An 8343-nucleotide genomic window follows, 5' to 3' on the forward strand; every position below is an offset into this window, starting at 1 on the left:
GGCTGTTCGGGGAAGCGTATGGTCGATAGTGGATTGCTTTAGCTGTCCACCTACTCCATACAACCCAACGGCTCTCCTTTCTAAAATAAAGGTGACTCAGCTATAGGTCGTGTACATACGTGTACTACGAACTTTTTGCAGAAAGAAAGACTCGAGTTATGCACATGATGCCAAATATAAAGCGGTAACACATAAAGTAAAAACTGTAAACAAAGAGCATGTAGGCACTCAAAAATGATAAACAATAACACAACACAAAACAAACAAAATGTCTATACACCTATACTGTCAAACTAAGTCGATACAACTCCAAAATAAGCTCGAATTCTAAAAATTCCCCAGCAGAGTCGCCAGAGCTGTCACACCCCCTTTTTAACAATAAAAAAGATTTGTTTTAAGTTCAAAAGGGTTTTTATAATAGTGACAAAAAATAAAAATTTTGTTTTGAAAAGGATTATTTACATTTAAACTCAGAGTCACCACTTGACATAATCCGGTGTGCCAAGTCACCTTTGGAAATCCTTTTCAAAAACTATTTGACTCTTTAAAATCGGTTTGCGAATAGAGATTCCAACTAAGGAATTCTGTTGACCGAAGGGAAGTTGTTAGGCACCCCTCGATCCCGTGGTTCGACCACGGTCGCTTGGTGGGCGTATCGGCTAATCTGACATTATAAAATGTATAAACCACACAAAACACCCAAAAACAACCAAACCAAACAAATGAAAATCTAAAAGTTAATGTCCAGTCCAATTATTACAAACCCAAAATAAAAAGATACTGAAATATAAACCTACACTAATCCTAAACTACGCTCCACCCGATGCCTCGGGTCTTGATCACGAACCTCCTTCGAATACATAATACGTCGGGGCATTCCCCAGTGAATAAGTACACGTACCTCGGGGCATTACCCGGACAAATAATACATTTAATTTCAAAAAAATAATAAACCATGTCAACACACATCTCAAATATTCAACCAAATTTGAAACATTCAATAAAACAACAAATTCTAAACTTTGCCTACCCAACCTACATTTGCCTACTTATTTAATGGCCTAACACATAACACTATCGCGTTCAACAATCTTCATACTTAAACCAAATTAAACCAAAATCAATGAATCTTAATCCATCCCCATTCACCCTTTTTATCAATTTCTTAATTTCGCCCCAAAATTCTTTTTAACACCAAATTTCCACAATTCACGATTAACAATTTTAACCATCCTTCGTCAATATAATATAATATCCATCATTTACATCATGTACAAAATAATATAAAAATCGAGATGATATCAATCAATCACACACACAAAAAAAAACAAGAATTAACTTAGAATAAGATCAAAGAGATGGACCTTAAATTGAGCGTTTTGAACTGTGATAATTATTTGATCGAACTTTTGATTTCAAATTAAGCAACTGACGAGATCTCACAAACTGGACCTCATCGGAACATCAACAAACAGTGACATCTCCGATTTTGTCCATGACCCTTTTGTTTTCCACTGACCCAAAACAAAAAATCAGAAGAGAAACAGATAAACAGATCAAAAATCAAGCCGTTACCATAGAAAAATGAGAAAAACTGTGAGAGATGTCACTGGATTTTTTACCCGATCTTGCCAGAATCGACTGGTTTGGTCGCTGCTCTATATTTCACAGTAATAGAGACCCAATTACGGCTTCGATAGTGCCTAAATCCACTGAACGAACACGGATTGTAGCAATTTTGAGATTAAACCAATCGAATAACAACTACAAACCAACTCAAGCAAAATTTCACTGAAAACCCGAGAGAGACGATCGGATTTCTCAGAAATCACTTCATTCTTGACCTTTCTCATAGTATGTGCGCGTGTGTGCAGGTATTATAAGGATTTTGAATATGGATTCCCCTAATTGCTCATTGGAATATAATCATGAGTATATAGATGAGTGTGAGTGTGATTATATGTGAGTAGCCGTGAGATAATGACCTTTTTGTAAGGTTTATCGATGGAATTATGTGTATGGAGGTGGATGATTCCCTCGAGTGTATTGTGTGTTGTTCTGTTACTTGGAGTATTGCCTTCAATCCCAAAAGAAATGGAGAGTGCCCCCTTACTGTTTCTCCTCTCTTTCTATATATAAGGGTGTGTATATTCTTTTAAGTGTGGTCCCCCCTTTTATTTTGATTATTTGTATTATATGCCTCTTTTCTTTTTTTGTTTTGTGTCCAAGAAAGGTGAGGAAGAGGGGGGTCATGTGGGTAGGTGGGTAGGGGTATGGGGTGGAGTAGGTTGTTAGGATGACGTGTAAATTTGGTTAGGATAAGGTTGTTATTTTTATCATTTTATGGAGGAATAATTACATGGTTGAGGGTACACAATAGGATAAGGTAAAAGGGTGAAAACTAATCTTTCGGAGGGACAAAATTTACGTGTCTATAATTAACATCCGTAAAATGACGGATTGGTATTACAATGCTTTGATAAATGGGAGAGTTAAAGAGGTACCATGTAAAATCAAGACAAGCAATTAATAGTTGTCTAGTTGGGGGTGCTCTCTTAATGTCATCAGTAGCACAAACACTGCAGCATTCGAAGACGTTGCCAAGAACATTAGCTATAGAATTAGTGCACAAAGTGTTCTACATTGTTTTTGAAATAAGTCACGTAGTTAAATTTGGTCTGAAGATTCTCTTATGCTAAGATAAAATGATAAGCATATTAGTAACGCATGACAATATATGAAATAAATTGAAAGTGTTATAAAATAGTAAAGAACAAGAAGAAGAGTAGAGAGAATAGAGAGAGTGATTCTTATTTCTTCTCTTAAGGGATGATTTACAATGCAGGAAACCCTTCTATTTATAGGGGGAATTTTCCCCTAGTTTAACACTAAAAGACAAAAACATCAAATCCTAATAGACATCAAATAGATCTTGATAGAGATTCACTATAATTTCTATATATCATAACACTCTCCCTTGAATATCTAACAATACGCATATAGGCTGCCTCATTAAAAACCTTACAAGGAAAATCCAGTGGGACAAAACCTCTTATGGAAAAAAGAGTACAGTGCATATTAACTCCCCCTAATAAGAACATCCTTGAATCTTTGCATTTCAATCTTGTGCACCATCTTCTTAAAAGTTGCAGTTGGAAGAGACTTGGTGAATAAATCAGCCACATTGTCACTTGAACGAATTTGTTGTACGTCAATATCACCATTCTTTTAGAGCTCATGTGTATATAAGAGTTTTGGCGAAATGTGCTTCGTTCTATCTCCTTGTATGAATCTACCTTTCAGTTATGCTATGCATGTTGCGTTATCTTCATATAAAATTGTGGGTACTTTGTCATATTTTAAGCCACATTTTTCTCGAATGAGATGTATTATGGACCTCCACCACACATACTCTCGGCTTGCTTCATGAATGCTATAATTCAGCATGATTCGATAAAGTTGCTACGATAGACTGCTTTGATGATAGCAAGAGGCTCAATCAACACTTAAAGTGCGGTAGAACTTACAACTTTTGGAATTGACTCAAGCAATGAGGATTAACTCATGCCCCAGTTTTTTTTGCCTGGGATATACTAAATTATTTATTTGGTTGGACCGAGCCCTAAGTAGGGCAGCCTACGTATCTCACCCTCGAGAGAGGAGAATCAGGTTATGCGTAGTTCTGACCGCTTGTTCTTTCTTTTGATCTAATTTTTCTTTCTTTTTTTTTAATTTTATTAGCTCTTTCTCTTTAAAACTTTTTCTGACTCTATTTTCTTAACACTCTTTTCTTTCTTCATGCACACATTTTTCTCTCTTTCCCTTTTTTTGAAACTTTCTATCTCTATTCTCTTGCTCGATACTTTTCTTTTGAGCTTTGTTGGCTTTATCTTGGTTCCAAAAGAGGAGTATGAAAGAAAATAACACTAAGGCTCAAATGGGGTAAACAAAGGATGACACAATGTTTGGATAGCAGAATAAAATGCCTTCATCATATTAATCCTTAAAAATACTAGTACAGAGCATGCAATGTGAAAGCACACGATCAACATCACTTATGACATATTTTACAATACTAACTTGCCCCGAGCATGTGTGTCACCTCTTTTTCTATACTTTTCAAACATACAACTCGACATTTGTTGTACATCCCTCATTTTGAATGATTCATGCTTTCGTGGAGTTGATTTTCTTTCTGTTTCTCTTGATAGGATCACGCTGACACTGTTTGACCTAATTGAGACATGTCTTTCAATTGATGACCAAGTTATTCTTGTGATTCTCAATATAAATGGCCTTAATTTTCAAAAAAGGCTTGAACTTGTCACCAAATGTCTCAGCACTCTACTATTTTCTCAGATGTTTCTCCTAACTTTAGCGCTCTGATCCAATGTTTCATGGTTAAATTAGATTTTAAGATCTGACTGAAAATTCTACAAGCATGTCATATCACTAGAGTCAACATAAAATGTACTGTATAAAGAAAACAAAGAAACAACACATATTTAAACACAAAGGAAAAGGGAAAATTCATTTAGTTGAAATAAAAGATAGAAGGGTTTGAACCTAAATGACAAAAGGACAAAACAAGATAGATCCCGAACTACAACCCTAAAATAATTTTAAAAAGAAAAAAGAAAACAAAACAAACTACCAGACCTATTCCTAGTAGGGAGAGAGGTGACTTCTCAATTGCTCAGTCTGACAACTTAGCCACTAGTTTGCATATCAGCATGACTAGAGCTTCTCTCACTGTCAATGTTTTGCACCATAATTGATCCATCCTGAATCATCTTTTAAATTTCTCTTTTCAAATCTCGACAATCTTTAATACTATGATCCTGAGCATCACAATGATATGCACATTGTACATTAGGATCAAAATTTCTTGAACGCTGATTAAGAGTGCACCCAAGGAGAGGAGTGATCATGCCCCATTGTACCAATATATGAAATAAACTGGCATACGACTCTCCAATTGGTGTGAAGCTATCTCTCAATTTCTACCTTATTTCATTATTTGGCTTGGATCGAAAATCAGGCCTAGAAGGGTTTGGTATGTTTGTGGAATTATAGGATGACTATGAGGAGTTGGTGTATTCCACTGTGGAAAAGATTGGGGTTGAACATATGGTTGTGCGTTATATACTGGATATGGAGGTGGAGGAGTAGAGTATAATGGATTTTGGGAGTGATTATGTGGAGCTTGGGCATGAACTTGGGTTTGATCCTGAGAGTGACGACAACAGGGTCTTCTTGACCGTGCCCACTGTCCAACTGCAGTAGAGGATGCAACTTCCTCATTCTTTGTCTCCCCAACACTTCCTGAACCCTTTTGAATTACCTGAGTAGTCTCTTTCAATGTTGTAAAACTCACAATGCGACCAGTCTTAATTCCCTCTTCTATCATCTCCCCCATTTTAAGGACCTCAATAAAAATCTTGCCTAACGCAAGTAACAAATGTTGATAATATATTTTGTCTTGCGCTTGAATAAACATCTTTACAATCTTGCTTTCTTTCATTGGCGGTTTCACTCTGGCAGCTTGTTCACGCCATCTGAACACATACTCTTTGAAACTCTCAGTATTCTTCTTCTTCATACTAGTTAGGGATTTTTTGTCGGGGATCAATTCGACATTATATTGAAATTGTTGCACAAATTCATTAGCTAAATCATCCCAACTATTCCACCTATCAATATCTTGATCAACAAACCACTCCGATGCTAGACCTGAAAGACTATCACCAAAGTAAGCCATAAGCAGTTCTTCTTTGCCTCCAGCACCTCTTAATTGGTTACTCTTAAATGCTCCACCAAATCCCTATGTCCATTATATTTCTCAAACTTTGGCATTTTAAAGCCAGGAGAAAGGTTGACACCTAGAAACATACATAAGTCCTTATATGAGACACTTTTGTAACCCCCAAGTCCTTGCATGTTCTTCATAGCCAATTCCAAACTTCTCAATTTTTTTGTCATTTCCTCTTGTTCTTCTGTCATAACAGGCTTCTTAGTGATACGAGGAAATTCAGGCGGGTGAGTGTCACCGTAAAGACCAGTCGACTTGAATGTAGGCTCAAAAGTGTAACGCTGATCAACAGTAATAATCAATGCAGGCTCTCTTGTAGAGTACTGAGGCACAACTTGTGGAGGAACATCAAAAGTAGGATCTTCAGGTGGGGGTGGCGTCGTAAAAGTATAAACAGCAGGTGAAGCCGAGTATGTGGTAGTCTTGGATTGGGGAGTGAGGAAATGAACATTGGAAATGGTTGGATATTGTTGCCCCAGAGTCGATCCTGATGGATATTGTGGCATATCAACAAAAATAGGATATTGTGCATGTGAAATGCGAGCCTAGCTAGAAAGATATTCCAGATTATCAGCGGGAACTGGAGGAAGCGGCAACCCATTATCCCAAGCTCGATGCATTTCTATCATTTGTTGTCTTAATTTTTGAATCTCTTTATTAGCTCCTAAATTCTTATTTTCCGAACACCCTGTCTGATCAGTGACAACAAACTCGGTATCCTTGTTGGCCATAACTTTCTCTATGACTTGGTGCAATATGGAGGCCCAGTCAAAATGACACAAACCAACCACCTTAAACTAATTGGATAAGAGATAGCAAATGCGTTAGAGTTCAACATTTTTTCAAAACTTCTTTTTTTTCTCGAAAAGATCATCGAACCCAAGAAGGGTGCCTACGTATCTCACCCTCGAGAGGAGAGAATCGGGTGTGCGTAGTTCGTGAAGTCTTGCCAAAATGGCCAATTAAACTCTTTTTCCTTTCTTTTTTTCAGAAACTTCAAAAATAACAAATTGTCAAAAGAATTGACGAAAATCTTTTGCATTTTTCAGGTTTAAACATCCTATACAAAACGAAACCTATGATTACCACAGAAAAATCTTTTTGGGTTTTCAATTTTTGAATTTCATACAAAAATGAGACTTGAAGCTATTAACAAAAGTTCTTTTTGTTATTTTCTTTTAAAGATGTATAGGAAATACCTACTTTAAAGGAAAAGTGAAGAAAAACTTTTTTTGGATTTTTCAAATAAGATTCCCGAACCCAAAATAGGCTGCCTACGTATCTCACTCCCGAGAGAGGAGAATTAGGGGTGCATAGTTCGTCCAGATTGGACAATCAAGGATTATAGAACAAACAAAATCTTGACTTGAGAGACACAACTGCACGATGAAAATAATTTTTTGGGGGGGTTTTAATTTGACACTTCATACAAAAATGACACCGACAACTATGAAACAAAAATCTTTTTGAAATTTTTGAATTATGGATGCATGGTAAAAGAATAAAAGGAAAATCTTTTTGATGTTTTTGAGAAAATGAGTGCGAAAGGTAGAATTTTTTTTTTTGAATTTTTGGATTGTGACAAAAAATTCAAAGGCCATAATGAACTCTAAAAACTTATGAAACACTCTTTTTTTTCTTTTCGACTCTCTTTTTTTCTATTTTTTTCAACAATTCTTGCCTATGCACTTTACTTCTAACACATGCTTTCCCCAAAACAGTCCGTCAAATGACCACGTTACCCTCAAAGATGCAACATTTAGCACGTAGGGATGCTTTAGAGGTGAGTCTCCTACAAAGGGCCACGTGGGTCCCACTAGGTCTCAATATGATGCAGATAAGTATGACCTAAAGGCTGACTTACGTTGGGGTCCACTAACAAGGCTGTTCGGGGGAGAGTATGTTGATAGTGGATTGCTTTAGCTGTCCACCTACTCCATACAACCCAAAGGCTCCCCCTCCTAAAATAAGGGTGACTCAACTATAGGTCGTGTACACACGTGTACTACGGACTTATTGCAAAAAGAAAGACTCGGGTTATGCACATGATGCCAGATATAATGCGGTAACACATAAAGTAAAAACTGTAAACAAAGAGCACGTAGGCACTCAACAATGATAAACAATAACACAAAACAACACAAAAAAATGTCTATACACCTATAGTGTCAAACTAAGTCGATACAACTCCAAAATAAGCTTGAATTCTGAAAATTTCCCAACAGAGTCGCCAGATCTGTCACACCCCCTTTTTTAACAACAAAAAAGATTCATTTTAAGTTTGAAAAGGTTTTTATTATAGTGACAAAAAATAAAAATTTTGTTTTGAAAAGAATTATTTAAATTTAAACTCAGAGTCACCACTTGACATAATCCGGTGTGCCAAGTCACCTTTGAAAATCCTTTTCAAAAACTGTTTGACTCTTTAAACTCGATTTGCGAACAGAAATTCCAACTAATGAATTCTGTTGACCGAAGGGAAGGTGTTAGGCACCCCTCGATCCCGTGGTTCGACCACGGTCGCTTGGTGG

The sequence above is a fragment of the Capsicum annuum genome, chromosome 2 (assembly GCF_002878395.1).
Source record: "Capsicum annuum cultivar UCD-10X-F1 chromosome 2, UCD10Xv1.1, whole genome shotgun sequence".
NCBI lineage: Eukaryota > Viridiplantae > Streptophyta > Magnoliopsida > Solanales > Solanaceae > Capsicum > Capsicum annuum.